The sequence below is a fragment of the Perca flavescens genome, chromosome 13 (genome assembly GCF_004354835.1).
Source record: "Perca flavescens isolate YP-PL-M2 chromosome 13, PFLA_1.0, whole genome shotgun sequence".
NCBI classification, from domain to species: domain Eukaryota; kingdom Metazoa; phylum Chordata; class Actinopteri; order Perciformes; family Percidae; genus Perca; species Perca flavescens.
Genome location: NC_041343.1, coordinates 23,075,028 through 23,100,767, shown reverse-complemented (window position 1 = coordinate 23,100,767; position 25,740 = coordinate 23,075,028). Strand labels below are relative to the sequence as shown.

Here is a 25,740-nt window from a genome sequence, read left to right as displayed (position 1 = left end):
TGACAAGAAGAGTGTAGAGAAGACCGCCAATGGCATAGTGTCTAGATTGGGCCTCCCACTCTGTTAGAGCACACATCAAAATAAAGCTTTAGTGTTCCAGCTCTTTTTACAACATAATTACAAGAGGATTTATGACACAACTCTCCCCCAGCTTTGCCTTGAGTGCAGAGTTTCCACATAGTTGGGTGTCCTTGCAGAAGTGCATGCTGCCCGCACACCTGGCACAGCAGGGGAAACAGATTAAGATGGCATATGCAGCAGTTACTTGATGGCCTCCGCAGATGTCTGTCTTGGGACGGGCAGTAAAACAGTGAAGTAGTCCAGTCACATACTATTTTACACACACACTTTGCTCAAACTGCGCACACACACTTACATAAACGATAAGATGTGGACACAGATATGAAAATTTAGCCTATTTAAAATTCACACTACACCTTCTCCACAGTTGGTCAAGATGACAACATTTTTTGATAGCATATACAAGCCTGCGTAATAGGTTTGACTAAGCATCACTTCTGGTAGTGTTTTGTCCCCGTTTGGAAGTATGAGAGTGTTACATTTTCAGGTGTGCCATCATCATTACTTGATGCCTTTCACCATCCACGTATTTAACTGCTGTTGCATCCATTGACATGCTATCTTCTTTTCCCTCTTTTTTTGTTTTTTTAGCCACCGACAGCTTTTTTGCTTTATCCATCTTTTTCCACAGGACAACTCACTACTGTACCTGTTCGCTCAGCGCTCACGGCGCCCCCACTCGCGATATTACAAACCCTACTATGGCCACGCCAAGACCGGACCCACCCTTCAATAGCCCGGGTCTTGGCGTGGCCATAGTAGGGAGCACCCATTGACATATATAAACGGGGGCGCCACCCGCTCCCTCTTCTCATCTATGATGGAATCTTATGAGACAGGGCGTCTACTCAAGCCTGTTAGTCCTCTACAATGTTATATAATAACATTGGGGAAATGCAGAAATGATTTAGAAAACGCACAAAAGCATCTACATATAGAAAACACCAAAACAAATATTTGTAACTTTTTTTAATTTATTTTTTACCATCGCTTTGGCGCCCCCACGGTGCTGCGCCCCTATGCGCCGCATATAGCGCATACCCACTTTTTGCGCCACTGGAGAGAGTAGAGTACTGAGGAATACTGAGATTTGGCAGATTGTTGATTTTCAGACCATAAGAGTGTAGTGTTTTTGAGAAAAATAAAAGAGAACATGACAATGTTTTTTGTTTTAAATTCCTTTGGGTATATCATGAGTATTAGGTATTATTATACTTCATCACTATTTTATTTCAATTTTAAAAAGAAATCCCCATTTCTTTAATTTTTTTTAATGGATACACTAGTGATTAAAGATTTAATATACAGATGCCTATGCTACCATATGCAAAAAACATTCTAGAGAAATCCCAAACTCCTGTCTTGAAAAACAAAGTAAATATTTTTCTATCGTCTCAATAGCTAAGGGAAAAGTAACCACACCTTTTTTTACACCATTCCTCTTTTTCCATATTTTTGTCTTTCAATGTGCTTCTCCCATTCCTTACAATTATCTTCTCTCTCAACAAGGTTGATAATTAATCTGGTTACAGATGGACCAGACACCAGAGATGGGGACTTGAGTCTGAGACCATAAAAGTATCGACGTTCGGTGCCCAGCCCTACAAACCAAACAGCCAGTGGCACAGTATAGAGGTATTAGCTTTGAATGTTACCTGAACGTCACCCACATAACCTTTCCACAGCATGCCATATCCATACATGGCCCTCAGCTGTGTGTTGCTATCTGGGTAATTTACTTAAATAAGACATGTCTGAAATTCCCTCCAACTGACAAAGTATGGTGACACATACATGGTGAAAATTTGGCCAAATTGCTTCAGCCACGCCATCTGAGCCACTTAACTGCCACATGTGGACCACGAATACATGTTATCTGTCCTCATCAAGAGTAATAGTCTTTCTTGAGCTGCCTTATAGGTATGACCTTTTCCACTATACTAAATGTGCAAATTATTCTTGATATTGTAACCTGTGACTTTTTCTCTTTCCTTTTCTCCTCCCCCAGAAAATAAAATGTGCTGCAACACACCAAAGCCCCAGTCAATTCCACGGCTGCCGAGTCATACATCATATTTTGAGTGTATGGATTTCTAATATCTCGCTACAGCAGTCAAGATGATGTAACAGATATGGACTCTGAGCACATATCAAATAGATTCCTTGAGGATATTCAATATTCCTGCCAAGAGACATTTGATCAGATTATTAAAATAGATAACCTCATATACCTTGAATTATACTGTAAAATATCAAAAGTACTTCTGGAGGTAATTAGGGGTAGGATGGCATCAATTCATGATTATTTAAAAGAAGAAAGAAATAGGAGTAAGGTGTTCCTCCTGTTCCCACTGCTGCCATTCTGCATATCCAGTTGAATTGACCGCTGAGGCTACAGTCATAATTATAGAAAATAGCTTCCTCAGAAAACAAATGTGGCATGAGTTACACACTAATAGTAATATCACAGCACTGGCTATAAGTCTTTTGTTCAGGATTTTAACTGCAGCAGGTGACTGGTCAGATCAAAATAAGCAAAGCTAACATGAGCATGAAAAGATATATTTCAAGCTACTAGACAACCTGAAATAAGATGTTGTAACCAACAATAACACGTAAAAAACATTTTCCCCAAGCTGCATCATTTTACCCTTCAGGCCTCTCAAAATCTTTACTGTAACCTAGCCCCATGTTTGCCATCGAACAGAATTATGAAATCAGAAACAGAGCAACAAAACAAGGAGAGGAGCAAGAGAGTCCGCTTAAGAGTGAAGCTAAGAGAAAATCTACACTACTAACTTGCCTTGACCTGACCCCTGTCTAGTCATTAAACAATACAAAATTACCTCTGTTTGACACTGCAACAGCAAATTAAGACCTGGCTCATTACAGCATCCCAGACCAATGCCCTATACTGAAGGTTTAGGTTCCATGTAAATGTACTGGGCCCATGCACTAATACTTGCAAGTGGTGGGTCCACACTATGGAAGCCTGGCTGAGCCAAACCAGGCCCGGCCACCCACTAGCTCCCTTCCCAAGCAATGCTCTGGGAGGGCGATTCAATTTCCCCAGATCTGGATCTTCCCCATTATGGTCTTTAAATTAGGGCTGCTCAATTGTGGGGAAAAAAAATCATAATAATTATTTTTCAATATTGAAATCACAATTATTTAACACGATTACTTGGCTTTTGGAAAGCTGTTGCATTTATTGAATAAAAAGAAAACAGTGAAAGATTTAAACAAATCAACAGTGAAAACACCTTGAACGGTGACATTTCCCATAATTCGACATAATACTTTTCCCATTGAACATTTTGAATTCCCCTTTCAGAACACAAGACAAAATAAGAGTTTACTTGCAAAATGCACTGTGCAAAATAATTGTTTCTCGATTACATTGTTTTTGTGATTGTTTGAAACCAACATCGAAATCACAATCAAAATTCAATTAATTGCACAGCCCTACCCTAAGTACATAACTATTAGTCAATTTGCAAAGGGAGACTCTACCAGGAGCTATTGAGGCCCTGACACATTAAGCCGACGGCCAAGAACTAGTGGCGACGAAGGCCGACTGTAGCGTTGCCTCACGTTGGCCCACGTCGTCCCACGTCGCCTTGTCTTGGCCAAAAACAAAAGCACTGGAACACACCACAGAGACTACAGCCGACGCCCAACTACCACGTATGTTTTGCACGTGTGCAACAAAATAACTCTCCATACCAGGAGGCGGCAGTAATCTATTCAAAAAGCAAAACCAGATACAAACGTTGCTATGATATCCACCACAAACAGCTATTCCTCGAATCAGCAGCGGCAGAACCGAACAGAGTTTACAGTCCCTCTGCTCCACCTCCGCCAGGAGGTGTTAAGTTGGAGAAAGTTATGGGCCATGAGACTGCAGCCAGGCTTCTCGGATCTGATTCAACCCATAACCTCAAACAGTTTTGTCCTCCCCACTACAGGAAAAAAAGCATGGTGGACTATGTTTCTACAAAAAAAGGGGTGCTGATTGCTTTGCCACCCTGACCACATTTCCCTGCTTTTCATGCCAGCTTTGTCCCTGCACATCAAAATGCTCAAGCTATCAGAAAATAAGGATAATGTATTGGTTGTGTCCTCCTGGAGAGTTGCTGCAGCTCCATCGGACTTTCACATGTTCAGGGTGGACAAAAAAAGGGGAAATGGAGGCATGATGGTGGATGTAAATTTAAGTGCAAATAATCCTATGGGAAATCACAAGCACTAGCTCAAGGCCTGACTGTGTGGTGGGCAGACGTGCAGCAGGGCTCATGGCACCATGGGAGGATGAGCCAATGAGGCATTTGAAAAGGGAAATGCTTAGGTATGCTGAGTCAGTAGTAGAGCACTGGGGCTAGGTTTACCCTAGGTGGTGGAGGTTAGATGAAAAGCATTTAGAGTAAAGTCACCCTGTGTGCTCACAGCATTTTGCTTTTTGTTAGTAAAATTCAATTCAGTTAACTTATTCCAGTTTTGTGAGTTAGGCCATAGCATATGATACATGTGGTGATTTGCTTCTCCTACTTTTTCCTTTCTCAAACTTTATACATTGATACTTTTATAGTTTTCCTGACAGTGTGGCTTCTTTGCTCCCCCCTGGTTTTATCCACATACAGTCTACCTGACATCTCACCATGGAGCACAGCAGGGGAATATGGGTGTTAGGGGCTGCTCACAATGCAGTGCACTTTTCCAACACATAGGCCTTTCAAATCTCATATCAGCTTCTACCAACAGTCAGCAACAGCAGACGGAAAGGTGGATCAGAAAGTGAAAGAAAGGGAGAGGGAGAGATAGTGGAAGGGCAGGGAAGAGATTCACTATGGCAGACTACAAGGGAAAAAACTGATTATGATGGAAAATAATCTCCCCCTGTCTGTCTTTATATTTAATAAAAGAAACATGGCATGTGAAGGGTTGATGTCCTTCATTGTTGCAAACATAAAAATGTTCAGCTCACCTGCCATCTCTTGACTCATTTACTTTCACTCTAAATAGCCACTTCAGCAGCTAATACATTGCCCTGGGGGATAGTCTGGCTGAGTGCAATATTGTGTTTGTGTTAGCTTTTTAAAATGTGAGAGAGCTGGTGCTACGTTAAAAATAACAGCCATTCCTTTTCCAGTACATAATTGCTAACAGTGGTGGTGAAAGGTAAAAACAAAACAAAAAGAGTAGGAGTCATGAAGGACATGAGGCTATTCACCAAATGTGAGATACTGAGAGATTAGGGAGAAGGCCAGACTTGCTCTACAAACTCCCACTGGGTGCTTATGTTAGTGAGAACTTGATTAGCAACGATTAAAAAGCCATCGCACAGCAGCTTGTGAACCTAAATAATCACAGGGTCCTGTTTCATTGATGCCTCCCTCCTATTTTCTGATGAGCCAGGGGTGTTGTTGCTTTCACCTTGTGGTCCCTAAAGGATCCTGTAATCGCCATTATGTGCGTGGAGGACTTAGGAGGAGATCTCAGGGAGTCAAGCTGTTCACTGGGTCTGAGACTCACTGAACCCAGTGAGAGAGCTTAAAGCCCTCTACACTTTACATTGTTTTCCCTACTCTTTTTCAGTGGCCTCTTCATCATCATTTGCCCCTACTGTGCGCTTGTGAGCTTGCCGGTATGGATACGTAATATAAAACAAACCTACAATCTACTAGCAGTAACTTCTGAATCCATCCCTAGACCCAACACACAGAGGGGGACTGAAGCGGAACAACATCCGCACATGATTTTTTCTTTCCTTCTGCCTCAATGAAAATCATAATACAATTGAAAACTAAATGGAATGAAGACAGCCTAGACTGTTTGAGTAGAGACAATTTCTTTGCCTGAATCCACCCCACGGCCAAGCTTCTTTACAGGTTGTTTGGGACCTTGTATAACCTCACACTGAACATTCTCAAATGTTCACTTCCATCAATGCACAGCTGTTGTTTCTTTTGTCAACCCACTGGCATACTTGGATACCTGCAATGCCACCAGGAGATTAATTATTTCGGCAAGAGAAAATATAAAAAGGATAAAAGTTACACCAAAACTAATAACAAGATTCCAGGAGTGAGATCTGAGCCGGATTTCATAGCTCTAACTGGTTGCAACAATATCACATTTTTGGATGTCTATTAAATAGGCTATCTTGTTCTAGGCCATAAGCATTGTTTGGAGTCAAAAACATTGTTTGAATGCCAAAATTAGGCTCTCTTGTTCTGTGGACATGGTTGTATTATGTTTCAGCACATAAGTCCAAATATTAGTCTCCTTAAATCATTAATTACACTATGTTAGATTGTTTTTTGTTTTTTATTGGTTTAATCTCCCAAAGCCTAATTCCCTAGTATGTGGTCCATTGGTTCCTACTTCAGCTGTAAATCTTAAAAAAAAAATGCCACTTGAAGCAGGGATGCATTTATGTTGTGATGTGAAATGCATTTGTGCAAAATACGAGAGTTAAATGCATTTTTTAACCGAGATCTCATAGGAACTGAAATATCGTATTAAACTAAAATTAATCCCAAACTATGGCTATACCCAGATAGTCTTCATACCCAAGCAAACTTAATGGTGCTTTCACGGATGTGCAAGTTACCCATGCCATGGGCACTGACACACCCCCATACCATCACAGATGCTGGCTTTTGAATTTTGCGCTGATAACAATCTGGATGTTCCTTTTCCTCTTTGGCCAGGAGGACATGACTTCCATGATATGCAAAAATTATTTGAAATGTGGACTTGTCAGGACACAGCACACTTTTCAACTTTGTGTCAGTACATCTTAGATGAGCTCGGGCCCAGAGAAGCCGGCTGCGTTTCTGGGTGTTGTTGATACATGGCTTTCGCTTTGCATGGTAGTTTTAACTTGCACTTGTAGATGTAGTGACACACTGTGTTAACTTACAATGGTTATCCAAAGTGTTCCTGAGCCTACGTGATAATATCCTTTACCGCTTACATGCAGAGAGATCTCCATATTCTCTGGATCTTTTGATGATATTATGGACTGTAGATGATGAAATCCCTAAATTCCTTGCAAGTGTACATGAGAGTACATGAGAAATGTTTTTAAACTGTTGGACTATTTGCTCACCCAGTTGTTCACAAAGTGGTAAACCTCATTTGCATGTTAAGAGGATAAATACAGATCATGGCTGATCCAAAACTTACGTGACTTGTGAACATGCATGTGAATATGCAAACAGACTAATGGGAGACCACCTGTCTAAATCTATCTTCCAGAGTGTGTATTGGTGAGCTGTGGCTGTTAGCTTTGCAATTATGAATCTCTGTTGAAGGCAATTAACTTTTACTGAAACCATGCACATGCGGTTTTATTTACCGGGAAGTGCGCCCATACAGCATTATTTAAAATACCAAAATTCAGGGGGATGACACTGACTCAAGAATTGAAGTAAAGCATTTTAGTCAAAAACATATGCTGCATAGGGACGAGCCAATAAGTCACCCAGTGAATTACTGTCCTTGATTGTTACTGTCGGTATGGGAGTAGATACAACTGTCTGAGCTTGATTAGTATTTAAAAAGTAAGATTTTATATATTTGCAGATATTTTAAAATATTGATCAAACACAGAGGCAACTTCAGATATCATTTAGTCACACAAGGCCCAGTTTTGCTTGAAGTAAATCCTTTCAAATCTGAAAGGAAAGCTGGACAAAGTGGACATGCATGTGATTGAGCCATTATCTAGGATGGGGGAAAGCCAGCAACATTTTATGGTGAGGCTTGAAAACCTGGTTTGTACGTTTTACTAATTTCCACTCCCTATGGGTCAGCTGCAAGCACATCTGACTATTAGACAACCCATTTTTTGGTTCAATATTGATCTTGGATGCCAATGCAGCAGCTCGCAGTAATTGAGTCTTATCTTGATAGTCGTACGTTTAATGAGGTTGGCTGTGGCCGTAGATCCCCCTGGGCTGGCAAAAGGGCCAGATGAAAGGGATGCAAGCAGGGAGGGAAGTAAGGATCGAAGGATGGAACATAAGCTTTCCTGAAAGAAACAGATCAAATGGCTGTGACTGACTCACACATTAGAGGAAAGATTGTGGAAAATCATCCGCTAGCATTATAACAACTCAGACAGTGTGTCTGATCTCCGCTGTCATCGGTATTGGGTTGTTGTCAAACAAGTGAGAGCACACAAAAGCACAAGACAGGCATTTTTTTATGGACAGAAAAAGGATTCTTGGCCAATATAGAGAAATGTAAACATGCAATGTATTAGAATTGCAAGAAGCAGCAATATTTAAGGTCATTGTATATGTGAACCTCTGTTTGCATTGTGAAAGCAGCATCTGATACAAGATTGGAAATTGTATTTCAGACTTTGGCTGTTTGCCTTGCAAGTGATGTGAAATGATTCAATGTCATTACATCGGATGTCTGGCCTTCATTTTTAGCATAAATATTCCTTGCAAAGATTGTTTCTTCTTGGCTTAGTGCTTGCCATAAAAACATGTACATTGCCTTATGCGCCATTGTCACTGACTATACCTACACGGTGAATGCATCTTCAGAGTGATATGCGTTTGATGATGTGCTGCCTATTGTACATCCTGCACAATCCCCCTACCTCTGCATGGGAAGAACGGTTGTCAATAAACCCATGCAACAAAAGAAGAGTCATGTTATTGTGCACTTTATTGATATCTCTGCACCAGCAGTGAAATCCTAATTTATTATACTTGGCCAATAAAGACATTCTCATTTTAACGCAGTTAACACAGTCCATCTACACATTCTCTAAAAAGCAGACTAAACACTAAGCGGTTCATTGGGTCCCATTGAACAACAAGGCTGGCAGGTAGGTCAATATCTGTTTCCATTTAGATTATTCGTAAAATCAATTGCTCGTGAGGAGAGTGGATTTAATGAGTTGTGATAACGAGCGCAATTCATTTTTCCTTAATCCTTTATGAAATCGACCAGACAAATGGTAAATGCTCAATGAAACTGAAAACATTTTTTATCTTTATATGCATTTCTGTATCTATATTCTGTAAATACAGCAGCTGAAGTACATAGTAAACAGGCAAAAGGTCATTACCACCCATCAAATGCTTGCTGAAAGAAGATGATTGAATATAAACTGTCCCTGCTGAACTGACCGACTGTGGATCTTTCTCTTGACCCATCCACCCCAGCTAAAACAAGGACATCTAGACAGTACACATAATGAAGGGAAGTGGGGCAGCGATGCATGAAAATGCTCAAAATGTCTTATTCATCTAATAGTCAGCCATCTATTCTGTGCTTCCTGTGGACAGCCACCAAGGGGCTCAGTGTCATTTAGAGGTGAGCGCAGCATGAGCCAACCACAGGCCTGCACAATAAATCGTTACTGTATAAAATTGCGATCTCGATTCACCCCTGTTCCCAATTACATTTTTAAATTACTTAGTTCTTTTTTATTTCATTTTTTTCTCCTTCAATTGATTTATTGAAAGCATTTGACATTGACATGTTTTAATTATGTAAAGACATGTTCAAGGAGTTCAGATAGAGCCTGTATCAGGGCCATATTTAGGTCAATGTGTTAAATGTCACTATTTCTGGTAGCATACTGTACTTAAATGGCCAGTATGTACTTTTTCTTTATTCATTGAAGCCTCTATGTTTACAGGCTTGTGGTGACGCGCAATGTGCTATAGGTGCCAAAAACAATCTATGTTTGGTACTGCCAATTTGCTTTGCAATGACCTTGGAGGACTGGTGCTCCAAGTTAGCATATAAGGTTGTGCTTTAGGTCCCCCTATAATTGCAGTTTATATAATGACTTGGCATGTGCAACAAAGTCATCAACTTTGGTGTAAAGTGTATAGGTGGAAGTGGTGCTAAGTATTCTGTATTATTATTATCTAGTTAATACTAGATTATCTAGTAATATTTTTGATTGAGAAACAAAAACTCTCTGAGTAACCAGGAAGAGCACTTTGGGAGTTATTTGTCAACTAAGTCAATTTAACTTATTGGATTTCTTACATACACAACACTCGTTCAGGCCTGTGTTTGCCCCGTTCTTGATTTTGCGGCCGAGGTTTGGGGTCATTTGAGTGACCCCAAGAGAAGAAGACATCCATAACCTAGCCATCTGATATTTATTGAGTACACAAATATGCACCCATTTCAGCAGTAGCATGATATATGGAGTGGAAGCCATGGAAGGTTTAATAGAAAGTTTGTACTGTCAGGCAGGCTGTGTAGTTTGTCAGAATTTGTCAAGAGAGTCATTTAGGTTTTTATTGTCCTTTTTTCTGAAATATGTTTTGTTTCTTTTACCATTATCTTTTAAAGGTAAATAATAATTTGCTGATATGGTTCTCGACAACTTCAATGGCTGTTTGAATAAGCAGCATAATTATGTACTGTATACATTATGCATATTAGTTTTAAACTCTAATGTGGGATCAGCAAACCTAGACACAGTTTTTTTTCTCTGTAAGAGAAAATAGTGGAAATGTTGACAGACAAGTGCTCTAGATGTCCACAGACAATTTTCTGGGTTTATGGAGTTCCCTCCATTTCTCTGAGTCACTACCTTCTCTTCTCCTCGCCCTTAGTGTCATTTTCTCTCTTTTTCTTCCTCTCTCCTTATCTCATCACATAAAGACAAATCACACACACACACACACACACACACACACACACACACACACACACACACACACACACACACACACACACACACACACACACACACACACACACACACACACACACACACACACACACACACACACACACACACACACACGCTCGTGGTGCAGTAAAAAACATCTATCCTCACGAGAGTATGTCCCAATGGCCTCAGCCAAGTGTGTGTGGGCTGATGAGGTGAAAGTAATCTAAATGGTGTTCTGAGCGTCTGAGGTGGCACACAACACACACACACACACTCTAAACCGTATCATCACAGCCCCATCGTGGCATATGGGCCTTTCCAGAGGACGCCATTGCTCCAAAGGGGTTGAAAATATCGAAAATGAGTTGAACCTCCACTGAGATGGGGGGTCACTGCCTTGCTTTGCAATTTTCTGTCCTTTTCTCTCAGGGGTCAGTATTTGAGCGTCGGAAATTGGAGAAATTGCCACGAAGTCAAAACAAAGTCACAAAACAGCTTTATTTTCTCGGTTATAGCCAACTGGGAACATATGAGAGGGCCAGAAGGTGGTTTTATGTCCGTCCATGTCTGCTGAGAACACAAAACAAACATGTTGGAGCGTGTATCTATCTGTCATCTACAGTTGTATTAGTAAAAATGCTCTCATTGGTCCCTGAGCTGATTTCCAAATGTAGAGCAAAGCATCTCCTGACACTACCGCAGCTTGGCGACAGCTAAGTGCAACTTGTTTTCATCTTCAAGGACAAGGTGACCCCTGTCCCCTTGTCATTGACACACAAAAAAAGGGAACAATTGAGAGCATCTTATCTTCTGGGGATATTAAACAAGACAAATAAGCATCCTCCCATCAGCATAGCAACAAAGAAAAGTGTTTGATGCAGAGTAAGAATATGGGAAAACTTGCAGTTGTTGGCAGTGACACTGAAGGACATTCTGGTCAAAGCTGTAAGGTGGCTACAAAGCCTTGAAAGAAGAAGCCAAATAGCTTATGCAATTTTTCAAAATTAAAGTTGGAAAAGAGCTTGTATGAGTTATGTACAGTATTGTGCAGTAATCTGAGATTTTTTAAGGTGCTTTATTCAAAAAGATACAATGCAAAGTATGGGTTATCAGAAATGACAGTAAACATTTAGACATCGCCTAGGTCATCTACAGAAAAAAATCACTTGTATTTATAATGCTCTCAATGTTATCCTCCTTACTCCTAAGTGGAAGCAGTAATGACAAAATGCTGCACTACACCAGCAGAGAAAGACAACCCTGATCACAGTATCAAACAACTTATCATCCCCAAAATGAAAAGATCAAAGTTTGAAAAGTAGATTCATAATATACTTTGAATCTTGGCAAAAAGATGTATTTTGAGATTCACGATTTTCACTTATCCCTTTTTAGAGGGACAATTTAAATTTGTTTTATCCATCACTGGGCTTGCTGATATATTCATAGAAAACAATAAGTGTTCTTCCACATGCATACAATCTGAATCTTGGCAATTCCTTTCCTCTAGCTTTGCAGTATCTACAGAACTGTAATCGGTGTGTCTGTATTAAAATTCATGAGAACAGATAAGAAGGGACTTTCATTAGTGTGGGATTCTGAAGCTGGTAGTTTTGGGGTAAGTAAAAGCCAAAATACTTCCAGCAGAACTTTCTAGAATCCCATCTCAGGTCAGAAAAGTAAGGTCAGGAATGTTAAGGCTCCTGGCACAAGTTTCACTAGATTACATGTGCCATGAAGGGTGGTTTTCCACAAACAAAAAGTGAAATTTTTTACAACATCTGACCTGCCAAGACGTGTTGCATTGAACATTAATTTGGCCAGTAGAAAGCTCAAAGCATACAGTGTGAAACAAATAACAGAAAATGGGAGATAAGCCCAAGTTAATAATATTAGTGGATTTTTTCTTTTCTCTACATAGAAAAGGCACATCGAAATAATTACGTTGTGTTTGAGTAAGGAATGCACCGAATATTCGGCAACCAAAATTATTCGGCCGAAAAATTGCAACAAAAAAAAAGTAATAATAATAATAATAATAATAATAATAATAATAATAATAAGTGAAAAGGGCGAATAAATTTTACCGAACAATTACATTTTTAATGATGTGATCAAATTGAAACCAGAGAGAGAATAATGCACATTTTACAAATGTAGCAAACATGTCGGTAGTACGGAACCACTGTCAAAACTGTCAAAAAACTGCAATATTAAACAATTCCGATCCTAGGTACGTGTCTACTCCATGCACAAGCACCGACAGCGAGACACTGTTTATCTCATGTTATCGCTGAGAAGAGCGGTTCCCAGACCTTGGACCTTGTATAACAACAGATGAGGCCACCTTGTCTTGAGAGACTTGGTGTATTATTGTTCACCGTTTACTCACTTTACATCATCTTCGCTATCTCTTTTTCCTCTCGCTTTTCCCTTACACAGCAGCACTCGTACTGCCAATCCCCGCTCCACACTCACTGACGTCAGCACCTTGACATTCTCGCTACTCTCGTAATGAGGAACCAACTTTTATAGCGAGAAAGCGGAGAAGCTACTTTTCAAAAAGAAGAACCTGTCACCTTTCCCAAAGCAGTAGGCTTATGTCTAGGATGACTATTCATTTGTTGTGGGTCCATCCACTGCACGCTTTTCAATGCACTTTTTGTTGTAGGTGTACAGAGTTCATTTTTAGCAGTCAGGTATAGGCCTAATGAAGCTCAGCGTAAATTCTTAAAGGAAGACTTCATATACCTTTTCCATCACTCATAATGATCAGCTGTTTCATGGTAAATCACTTGTCAGTAGTAATCAGAGCAGCTGTGTCGTTGTTAGGTAAACCAATCAGGGTCGGCCATTTGTCATGAGCCTATCACAGCTTGATAGCCTGCTTTAAATCTGCTCTCTCTTCCGCGGTTGGCAGTTGTCGTTTCAGGAAATAGAGTGCGTCCCGCCTCCTCACCTTCTGCCACCGGTGGTCACGCCCTCGGACCTGGGTTTTGTCTGCGCTTGGCTGTCGATGGTTCCTCTGCTCATTCACCATCACCAGTGTCTGGACTCCATCAGGGGAATGAGTTTTGGGTTTCCTTAAACCCTTTAGGACATTTGGGTTTGATGGAGCCCAATCTCCAGAGACTTGTACATTTACATGTTTGTCTGTACAATAAATATGTCATAATTGCAAGGAAGTCTCTCCTGATTGAAATATAGGCTATTCAAGAAGAGGGGCTCAAAGATGGCCAAATACAAATATTTTTACTTTACCATTTTATTTATTTTAAGTTATTTTGCGCTTTGTTGGTATAATTTCTGCTGGAATGTTAACAAAATGTTCAGTGTTAAATATAATATAAAAATATATTGTTTGCATTATTATAAATGTTTTTTAATTTTGTAATTGATTTACATGACAAAACAGTACAAAAGCACAAAAATTGGCAAAATAAATGGAAAAAAGGTTTTTCAATCTATTCGGCATCAGCAAAGATTTTCAGTGCATCCCTTGTTTGAGTATGCTGGAAATTTGACAGCATATTTGTATTTTCACACATGAGCTGTGTACTGTCTAGTATTACACTTCGCTAACTGGTATGTTTTCCAAATAATGTAACAGCTCAAATAACTCATCAGCCTTGTCTATACTGTAGCAGGCACTGCCACGTAAAAACATTTCAGATATCAGCTTTAATGACTGATGGTCAAGCATGCCATGGTATCTATTCTAAAACATTCACAGACAAGACATTCAGGTTCAAAATCTTTTATGAATTGCTTTATAAATCAAGTTTTTACATAGCTGTCTGTACAATACCCAACATAACAGCAGGTGGGGCAAAGAACAGCTCAGGGCCCCAAAACTGTGTCAGCCCTGTTTTGATATGTAGACTTTGTAGCAAAAACAATGCTCAACATTTCCCTAATAGCTGGCTGAGCACACATTATGGTAGACAGAACTTGTGATGGACATTTTTTCATACCACAAACTTCCCCACATGAAAAAATAAAGCCATTAGAGTGGGTCTGTTAATTGAACAGCTCATTTTGAAGAGTAGTTTTTTACAGTAGTATTTTCAAAAACTTGTGTTTCCATCAACTCTATTAGCATCTCATACAAACATTGTATGGTAGTAAGTTTTGCCACATGCTCATTACCTAGCAGCTGCACCAATATTTATATAATTTGGTAACAAACATAAATCAGGTTACTTTATTTGTACACGTAGGTAAATTTTGTTGCGCAATTAAAAAGTGAAGGGCATCTATGACACCGTTTCAGACACCACAGACAACATACAATGGCACAATAAATAAAACAGTTATAATTGTTCCAGTGCTAATCAAGATGCTAGAATATCTAATAAATACCAATGAAAATACTTCAAACTGACCACCATAAAATAAATGGACATATCAATAACATTAACATTTAGCCAAGCGATATTGTATATCAATATAAGCTTGATTGGATTTTTTGCCAGAAAGCCAGTTCAAGAGTATTTTCTTTTAACTGAATAAAGAAGTGAGGTTCTGCTGCTGATGCATACCACACTCTTTGTCAACCCTCTGCACGTCTGGCACAGACACACCTACTACTAATTAATAGCGAGGACAGAACTGGAGTGCCACGGTGCTCTCTCTTTTAAGCGTATGTCATGCTGTCACCAGAAATTTGTTTTGTGGCGGGGACTCGACTGTGACTGCAGGTTTCCTGAGAAGGCTTTAGGCGCTTGCTTTCTAAGCACCAGCTGGTCACTTATTAGCTCTGGCATGCATTGGAAATGCTATTGATGCACAGTTAATGGAGAAAAACAGTCTCAACTCCTGATTCTGTTTTCTCAGTCCATTGTTAGAGCTGGCAGAGAGCTACAACTACAAGTACTATTACATCAGTTAAACCTTGAAATGTATGCAGAAGACATTACAAATTCAGAATATCTAATTAAAGTAATAAATGTAATCATCTGATTAACAAACTTTTAAAGAGCATCTCATTATAGGTTACCAGGTTTCAAGGGTAAGACCTGGCCTTCCTCATAAAATTAATGCTAATAAAAGCCTGAAGCAGGCAGTGGAGGCAATGTCTAAATCAGCGATATCTTTGGAAAATTGAAACTTCACATCCAGAAAATAGTGAGTCAAGGTTCCAATTATACCGTGTGATTAAGACTTAATACACTAGCTCATTCAGAAATAATAAAAAAAAAAATATATGATTGACTGCTGGTTAGGAGCCTCAGCTGCAATTTACCCGTCAATCATCGTTAAACCCCCCTCACGTGTGGTCACAAGCTTTTGGCAGTGACCTAAAAAATAATTTCGCAGACGAGCCACAACAGACCCCAGCCATCCCCATCATGGACTGTTTTATCTGCTGCCCTCTGGCAAGAGGTTTCACAGCATCCAGTGCGAAATAGCTTTTTCCCACAAGCCATCAGACTCCTGAACTCAAAATAAACCCCCTTAATAACCTTCTGCAGTGGGCCTCATGTGGACTATGACAGTGCATCAACAGTATTTATTTATAAACATGCAATAACAGTATCTATTTTTCTTAACGTGCAATAACTGTTTTTATATGCTGCCATTCAATTTGTGCAATGACAATATTAATACTGCTTCTGTGAGTGCTCGTGTTGCATCATGTAGGCACCAGGTACTGACAAGGAAGAGGAATGTGTGGGGAAAAAGACAATACAGGTGAGTCAACAATGTAATATGAGTGTAAGGTTGGAAATTAGCTGACGTCCAACATCAAATCCTGTTTATTGGTAAGTAATAACTGAATAGCAACTCTCTGCTAATGGCAGTTTCAAGGAATAACAAAACAAGAGGGACACTGAAATATCTTGCCACTCTGGAATCAAGCTATACAAGAGGGGAATGAGATGATTTGCATCCTCGGCCGGATATCAAGCTATAATAAGACAATAACGACAACAACGATGCAGGTGCACATAAATGCCAGATGACAACGGCGGCCACCTGTGGTTTGGGAACGACAGCGCTCGTAAATTAAATTTAAAAAGTCTCTCGTCTCCTCGTTTGTCCACTTATGTCTGCCTTTGTTGACGTCTGTTATGTGTGCAAAGAAAGCGGAAATACATGCCAGAAATTACCTAAAACATCATCTTCTTTGTTTTATGGTGGGTTGCAACCATAAAATGATCCTAAAACGTAATCGAAATACATAATTTATTCAGGGGGCGCAATATTTGTTAAAGGCAAAATATTTGTCAAACCATTCTGAATTAAGTATTGTGGTGCTGCAGACATCCCAGCCAACAAATCGTATCCTACAGACTAATTTTTTTTTCTTCATATACAGGTTCTTCAATCAAATCACACTATAATCATTTTTAATATTTTTCGATGAAAAAAATGATCATTCCCTCCAATATCGCGAATCACATTGCAATCAGTCAAAATAATCACAATTAGTTATTTTACTCATATCATGCAGCCCTAATGAAGACAGCTCTCAGTTATTCTCAATCAGTGCTGCCCTCCTTTTTTCTCTCTGTATGTCCCCACCAACTGTTCTATCTTTGCCATTTTCATTCATTTGGGAACTACATTTTTACACAAACCTTTGACAAGATAAAATGCAAATATGTTAAATCTGCCTTTAATGTCAGAAAAGAAATCCTGTACATAAGACATTAGCTTATTATTGTTCTTTATTGTCAGCTGCTGCAGGGACATAAAAAAATCACCATAAGAAAAATTTGTCACTATGTCACCTTCTGGCAAAAGTAAAAAGTAGCTGACATTAGCAACCTGTGCCGACAGTGTCACAGAACTAAATCCAACTTCTATTGCAAGCAGTGTTGGGAAGAAGCGTTACTACTTTAACTAATTCTAAAAAGCGTTTTCTGAATCAAATAGCTTGTCAGTAGCTTGAGTTAGCTCTTTTTTTGATCAAGTAGTGCGGTACCGTCCACGCAAGCTAACCTACATTTCCCCGAGCATTCTGAAGCTCAAGCACGGAGCTTTCTGCTGCGGTCTGAGATAAAACTGCTGAGGATTACTGACGCCACTGCCAAACACATGGATTGTTACATGGATGTATAAAAAACAAGCTTTGATGTAGTACAATACTATAGCCATGTTGATGTAGCTAATTAGCTTGCTTCATCAGTGTAGTGAAGCTTCATTTATTGTTGAATAAGTGGTAACGTTAGCTTAGCTCACTAAACTTTCCAATAGATTGCCAAACACTGGTAATAAGCAAAATGACAACATGATTATCATGTTTGTATTTAAACGAACTAACAGAGCCAGGGTCTGCTAGGGGTCTGACGGCAATTTACTGCCGAACCGAGCAGCGCTGTGAAGGAAATTACATTTCAGTAGTGGTGGGAGTATGTGTGAGAGGGGGAACGGCCGAACCACGGCCAGTGTTTGTTAGAAACGTTAGAAAGTTCATGTTTTTCTTTTGAGTGACGAGATGATAGCCTATATGGAAGTTAATCTTAAAGAAAACTAAAACTTCACGCCAAGAACGAAAGAAGTGAGCTGAAAAGGTGTAAACACCTAACCAAAGAGTTATTATAACCAAAGATACTAAACCTTTTCTGTTATAACCTCACTGCAGGTAAAAAGTCATGGCTTAGAGGTGCATTTCCGCCACCATATGAGTCGTTAGATTCTTATTATGGGCTCGCTTATTAGTCTCACTCGGGAGCGGCTGAGACAAGTCCGACACCTAGTGGAAAAATTCATTATACCGGTCCAGTATTTGGGTTTGATATCAAACTGGTTTGACATTTTTTACACTGGCCCAAGCCTACTAGCAACCACCAAGATTCAACAGAGCAAGCATCCCTTAGCATCTACCTAGTACCATCCTAACCACAGTGCCCTGGCAACCACCTTAGCATTGTCCTTCCAACCATTTGGTTACATATACTACACATGAGAACACTGGGACACTTAATATTTTCTGATAAAAACAAATCCTGAAAAGTTCATAAGTTTGTCATCCTCATAAGTTCATATTAATTAAATCACAGTTTAAACTGAAAACAAGTGTTTTCACCATATACCTGTACTTCATCAAGTTCACTTCGCAATAGCTTGAGTTTCTGTTGTCATTATACACATCACCATGTCATATGATCCCCAAACCCACATGTATACAGATAGACAGCATAGCTCCATTCTATCTGTTCAGTAATTCTCTGTGCTCTCTTTGGAACAGAAAAGGCTGACTTTCAATCTTATTGCCACAAAAACATATATCCTTGGCTTTTTGACTCAAGACATTTTCATTTTGGGTGAACTTTTCCTTTAACAGGGAAAGAAAAAAAGACTCCCAACTTTTTCCCCAAGTGTTGCCAAAAAAGTCATTTTCACAGCCCTGCTGTGAACTAGGTATTTCAAGTTCAGCAGGGCCTCCCTCTGTCTCTGTCACACTGACTGCTGTTTGATCTGGGCCTGCCCCCCTACTTTGGCAGCGACAGGCATAGTTCAATAATGCAGGTGGTAGACGATGTGTAGACATTGCAGGGGGTGGGGAACTGTGGGACTCTGTGTGTGTGCGTACGTGTGTGTGTGTGTGTGTGTGTGTGGGAAGTGTCACAGCAGTTACAGCTTCAGTTAAAAGTTTCTGAGGAAGGAGAGAGGGCCCTCTTTTGTTGACTTAAGGCAACCACCATTAAGCAAGGGTCGATAAATTGCAATTTCTGTTCACCCATGATACTTCTCACCCCCTTCTGATTGTGTTGACTTATTACCCTTTAACAATTCATCCTTTCCTTCACCAAAGGTTCTTCCCCCTTTCCATCCTCTTCTTGAACCTTCGATATCCTCTGACCCACTTTCTCCTAATTGGCAGAACTAAGGTGCTGACCTGATCACCTGCCGGCCATGATTTTTTTATGAAGGTCAAAGAATATCACAATGCAACATGTATTCCTAGAAAAGTGGGTACACACACACACACACACACACACACACACACACACACACCTCTCTAAGTCAGAATCACTGGCAGTCCCTTCTGTCTGGCACAACTCATAACCTGCCAGTTAAGATCTGATTAGGGAAAGTCTGGAAAGTTAAAACTGTGTGAGTTTTCTCTGTTCAAGGAAGTGCACTGGCAATCAAATTATGCCGGGAGATATTTATAAATTAGTTATACTGATACATCTAGTAGTAAGGCATAATTCATTTGAATTATTTAAAACATTTTAATGAACTTGGGAACTGGGAAAACAGTGCTGTGACTTATGAAAGACTATATTGCTAACAGGAGCCAAGTATGAGCAAGTTAAAGGGGATATGAAAAACTCAGAAATAAGAGAGACTAGGGATGTCACAAAAACCGATACTAAAATGACAAAATTCATTAATTTTTTTGAAGCACCGTAAGCACCGTGAGCGCTGATGCCAGTGTTAGCAGCATCTTCTGGAACTGATGAGGGCAGTATACGCTTCAAAGTGTTCCAGTCGATACGTGTGTGTTATCGATACGATAATATGAACGAGGCCACTTGCCTGGTCCTCCGGTAACGTTAGCTAGCAGTTAGCAGGGTTAGCATGGCGGCGTTAGCCAGGACTCTTAATACATCCATGGCCAGAACCAGTCGGGATCACTTTACTGGCTGTGTCTCAATTGTTTTTGCGAGTAACCAACTCGGGTACTCTAGCTATATAATTCAATGTGAGTACACAAATGTTGAAATGACATAAAATGCCTGTCCCTTGTAGCCATGATAAATTAGCCTGAAGGTAATTCTTACATGTTCAGGAGGAAATTAGCAAACTCGGCATCTTTTTGGGCTCTAAGCTGTCTCCATCTTTCAAATACATCTCCAATATTTACCCGGAGTTTGTTACGTCTCTGGTCACGCAACTGTTAGAAACACTGTTTTGTTTTGCACTGTTGTTTTTGCACAGTAACTTTTGAAAAGATGCCTGAAGTCTGGAATATGTCTGGGGACACTAGTTGTTGCACTATGACCATTAATTGCACTTTATTATGTTGTTCTATGCTCTATTGCACATGTTTTGTATGTCTTGTCATGACATTTTGATATTTTTCAAATATTTTAATAAAGAAGTTCATGTTTCAAGTTCAAGTACATGGAATCTTAGAAAATCCTTTTTTTTTACCGTGGTATTGAAATTGGCATCGAAAATCGTGTTTTTTTACTGGTATTGGCAGCGACTACTGAATTTTTGGTATCGTGACACCCCTAAGAGAGACAGATCTTAGAATTGTCAACAACTGTTCAGCACTTCCCTGTGTCATGTCATGACCATTAAACTTGAGGTTCCCTCAATTTTTTTAGGTTTGGTGGCTTTAAAAGCAGTAGTTCCTTAAATGGGAGCGAGAATTTATTTAGGCAATATTTACATTTTTATATTACATTTTCAAATATATTAAAATAGAGGAATAAAGCAATAATCTAAGATCTACCAGGAAGGTAGCAGAAAGAGTAGAATATCACTTTCAAATGTAATGAACCCATCTAAGTAATAAGTGTTCCTTGATGCCAGAAGGGGCAGTCGCTCTATAAGCATGTGTTGAGATAGAAATAGGGAAAACCTGTGGCCACTTCATCAAATCATACCCACTCTCACCCACCATTCCCCTCTAACATCCAATCTAGGTTCCTTATAAAGCCCTCTCCCAATGTAGAACAAGAATTGCTTATATTAAATCCTGTGTACTGGTAAATAACACTGCGTTTCTTTTAAATAACAAGACTGTCAGGACCCTGCAACACACCACAAGCCTGACAATACCTCAGCCTTACCAACTCAAGGTCATGGATTAATTTCCTTCTCCACGGCCCCATGAGCATTCTGGTATTTGCTTCATGGCTCCAATTTTAAAAGGCTGCAAAGATTTCTTGTGAGCAGAAACATCTATATGTGGTGTGTAATCAGCACGTGTCATCTGGAGATTTCTACAGTCTGGATCACTGGTTCAACCTTCTCTGGTACACTCTGGTCAAAACCATTAAATCTGCAGCCATACCAAATTATGAACTGCCTGCAAATGAAATGTCACACACAAACAAAATATTGATTGCTTGGAAATGTCACATAAGACCTTACATCAGTAGACAATAGAGCCGGTAGTGTAGTAGTGAGAAGTTGCTTTAAACTTGTGATGTCTTATGCACCACAAAACAGCACTGTATTTCTGTAAGTTTTAATAAACGTTCAGTAAACATACCACAGACGTATTATTAGAGCTAGACTGATAAATCAGATGAGCATCATTTCCCTTTAGGAACTACAGCTGTGGTTATTCATCAGATTTAGGTCATTTAAAGTAGAAGTTAAACCCGTAAGAGCTCAGCCTGAATACTCCTGGGGGTCAGGGTCAGTTCCCTGTCAAGTACTTCAGACAGTAGAAGTGTAGTCAGATCTAGCTTTGATCCCACAGTTCACAAATGTCAGTGCAGATCTATGAGCGAGGAACAATGCTTTGATGAAAATATTACAATAACAAACGCAAGCAAAGGAGGCTTGAACCAAACAAGGACTGATGGGATCCCCAAGATTACACAGCAAAAGGTTAGAAAACAGACTGTAGTCCTAATAGCGTCAATAAATATTAGTTGTATACTATAATAAAGAAACTACTGTGGAAGTGCTGTTGAGCAGATTCAAGCCTCAAGTTGCTCAGTGGTCAACAGAAAGTGTACCAGGTAGACCCAAGTCCAGCAGATCAGTGACTGAACAGGCAAATTTCATTTCATTTTAAATACTAGATGACATAGAATACATTAAATTATCATGATAGACTCAGAGTTGGACGCAGAGTCAAGTCCAGTCATCCAGTGTTGTGAACCACTCTAAAGTCTGCAGTCTGGGTTTCCCCATCGACCACCGAGTTACTGTAGCAGCACAGAAAGAGCAGGCCTCCCAGAGGATCCTGGGTAATTTAGCAGGTAATGAGCACTGCCGACTCTGTCGCACAAGAAGTCTTATATCTGGCTGTGGAAGAAATACACACGCACACACTACCATAATTCAAGTTTCCATAAACACACCTCTGCGCTATCTTACACCTGGTGCAATTTTTTCATGCTCCAACAAGCAGTGAGTTTGCATGTTAATTAGCAAACAGTTTCTTTTAGGCTACAACTTTTTAAAAACAAAAACAAAACATGCCTAGCCTATTAATTAGAAATTGTACAAACTGGTAATAGCATTAACTTGGAAATGGTAAAAGTCAGCTAACAGTCAGAGAAAGTTCAAGGAGGCCACACAAGAGAGGAGACCCCATATACAAGCACCTCATACCTTACCTACTAATCTGAGAAATATATCATACACTCCCTCGCCCAGTTAGTGTCGATTCAGCCCACTTGCAGAGCTGCCGCCCCCCACGCTCTACTCCTATATCAGCCTACGTTGATCTCATGTTTTAGGCTATCTGTAAGATTAATGCTTTTTTTACCATCTCACTGTACTGTAAAGCTGCAAAGATACATTGGTTAATCGTCAACTGTTAATCTAATTGCCAACTATTTTGATAATCAATTAATCAGTCTTTTATTTGGAAAAAGGGGTAAAAATTATCTCATTCCAGCTTCTTAAAATTTTTATATTTTCTAATTTCTTAAACTGAATATCTTTGAGTTGGGGACAAAACAAGACATTTGAGGATGTCGTCTTAGGCTTTGAGAAACACTGATCGACATTTTTCACCATTTCATAGACCAAACAACTAATCGAGAAAATAATCGACAATGCAATGCAAGTTGCAGCCTTAGTGTACTTAACGGTTAGTACGCTATCCCTACCACTGGTTCCTCTACATCACAGAGGTTTAAATTATCTCACACATGTTCCAGAAATATTCACTCCACAATCTGATGAGACAAGGAGAGAGAAAAGGATAAAAAGAACCACTGGCACACGAGTACGAGGGATGCTGAACAACTAGGGAAGGACTGACAGACATCTAGAGAAGAAAGTTGGATCACCAAGTCCATCAATCTGAAGTGGAGAATGAGACTTCAGATTGCAGAACATTTTACGTGCCCTTGGGCAGATCAACAGCCTTTGTCTGCTTGAAAGACGATGACTGTTGCATTGAAATGACTCCAAAGGGCTGAATGCTATAAGCACGGGTCATTGATTGGCTAGGGGTGTGTGTGTGCGTGTTGGTAGAGAGAGCGATCTTAGCCAGAGGCATACAGTCTCCATCCGATTAAACAGAGCATGAAGAGGTGATCATTCACCTCCACTTGCCCTTCTAAGGTCTCATGCAAGCACACACCCCACACACACACAAACACATACAACAAGGAATGGTGAAAGAATACATGCACAATACCGGCGCCAACTACAGTTTGGAAGAACATCAAGGCATTAACACATTACCCATTCCTATTGCATATTTGCCCTTGCATTATGCTCTCATCACTCTGATCACAGTTGCTTGCAGTCGTTACAGTGCTGGTATCTCTGACTGGCTATTTAGCATGTAAGGGCTGCATGTTGTAAAAATAAATCAATATCATTAATTTCACTCGATGAATTGCAAAACTGCTGGGATGCACTATCCCATCTCACCTGCAGTAAGAACAAATAAATAAATTTAAACTTTTTCGATTTGTTTAGTCTACAAAATATTTTTTTAAACTGTGTATCACAAGGCAAGCTAATCCTCATACGTACATGTACACAAGATGCTGGAACCAGCAAATCTTTGACATTTTCTGCTTAAAAAAGTAAAAAGGGAAATTTATCTTTTTATTAGACTAATAGATTCAGAACTAAAAGGAGAAGCAATCCAAGTTAAGCACTCAGCAAGGCCATAACTTATCAATGCAACCACCTGAGCCATCTCACATACACACTTAAGAGCTCAGTCTGTTGAATGCCCTGAAACACCATTTAATAAAGTACAGACACTGCTCTCTTAGACACATTTTTGCCATTTCTTGTTAGAGCTTTTGCTCTAAGACAGAAAGAGTCAAAGTAGGAGTGGGAGGGAGGATGAAGAAGAGGAGAACAAGGAAGAAGCTGAAGAGGTAGAAACAGAAATCGAGAATGGTTGATCCGTTTTGTCGAACACCTCTGACATCAAGTGGACACAGCTACATCAATCACAACAGTAATTAAAAACAGCCACATCTACTGTGACACACACACACACATTATTCCCTCCTCTGCAATACTAAGGAATGGCAGAGAGGCACTATGCATCTTAACAACACAGGCCCAGTTTGGCGTAAAACATAATTCTCTCCCGGTGAGGAGAGCGTGTTTGAGTCAAATTAAGTTAGATATACACACAGCTACACACTTTTCAAATGGCATACACACACATAATCATCCTAACAGTCACTGTGTATCTCTAGGAGGTCCACACAAAGCAGAATGGTGGTGAATATCAATGATAAAACTGAGGTTGAAGTGTACCGACTTCATTGTGGGTGTGTGCATGTGTCTTCTAAATTATATATGAAAGCTTGGTTTGATAACAAAAACAGGCTTGTAAGTTAAAAAAGTTGCCTCCGGGCACTGTAGTCATCCATCAATCCAAAACGGCACTCGCATAATTTAGTCTGAACAGACCGGTGTTGGTCCAGCTAGGCTCTACGCCTGCCGCAGTGCCTGTTCGCTTAGCTGCAGGGTCATCAGCCAGAAACCACCATTCATGGATGTTTTGCCCCTTATCCCGGAACATCTCCTGATGGTGGGGTAGAAAACAGGGATGTCTACCTGACACCCCCTGCAGCTAACCTAAGTCAGGAGTTGATAGCTCCCCATGTCTTTTCCTGAGAACTTGCCTTCTCAGCCTCTTCAAAAAGCTCATTGATGGTTTAAACCAGTCCTCTACCCCATAGCCCTGGGTTTCTGAGTAGGTGTGTTTTTGAGCCTCCCAAAAGCTTCTAGCCCCAACCTCGCACCCCGTCTGCCTTCCCTGCACTCTGCGTACTTTACCTTCTTTCTTTTATAGCCTGCCTCTAACCCGTCTTCCCATGGCACTGTGAGCTTGACCAGCATCACAGATTATT

General features: G+C 40.0%; 1 long non-coding RNA gene across 1 annotated transcript in view; it reads right to left on the bottom strand.

The window, feature by feature from the left end:
- LOC114567397 (uncharacterized) overlaps positions 1 to 25,740 on the bottom strand; it is a 72,135-nt gene that overhangs the window by 43,106 nt on the left and 3,289 nt on the right. The gene's annotated exons all lie outside the window — the stretch shown is intronic.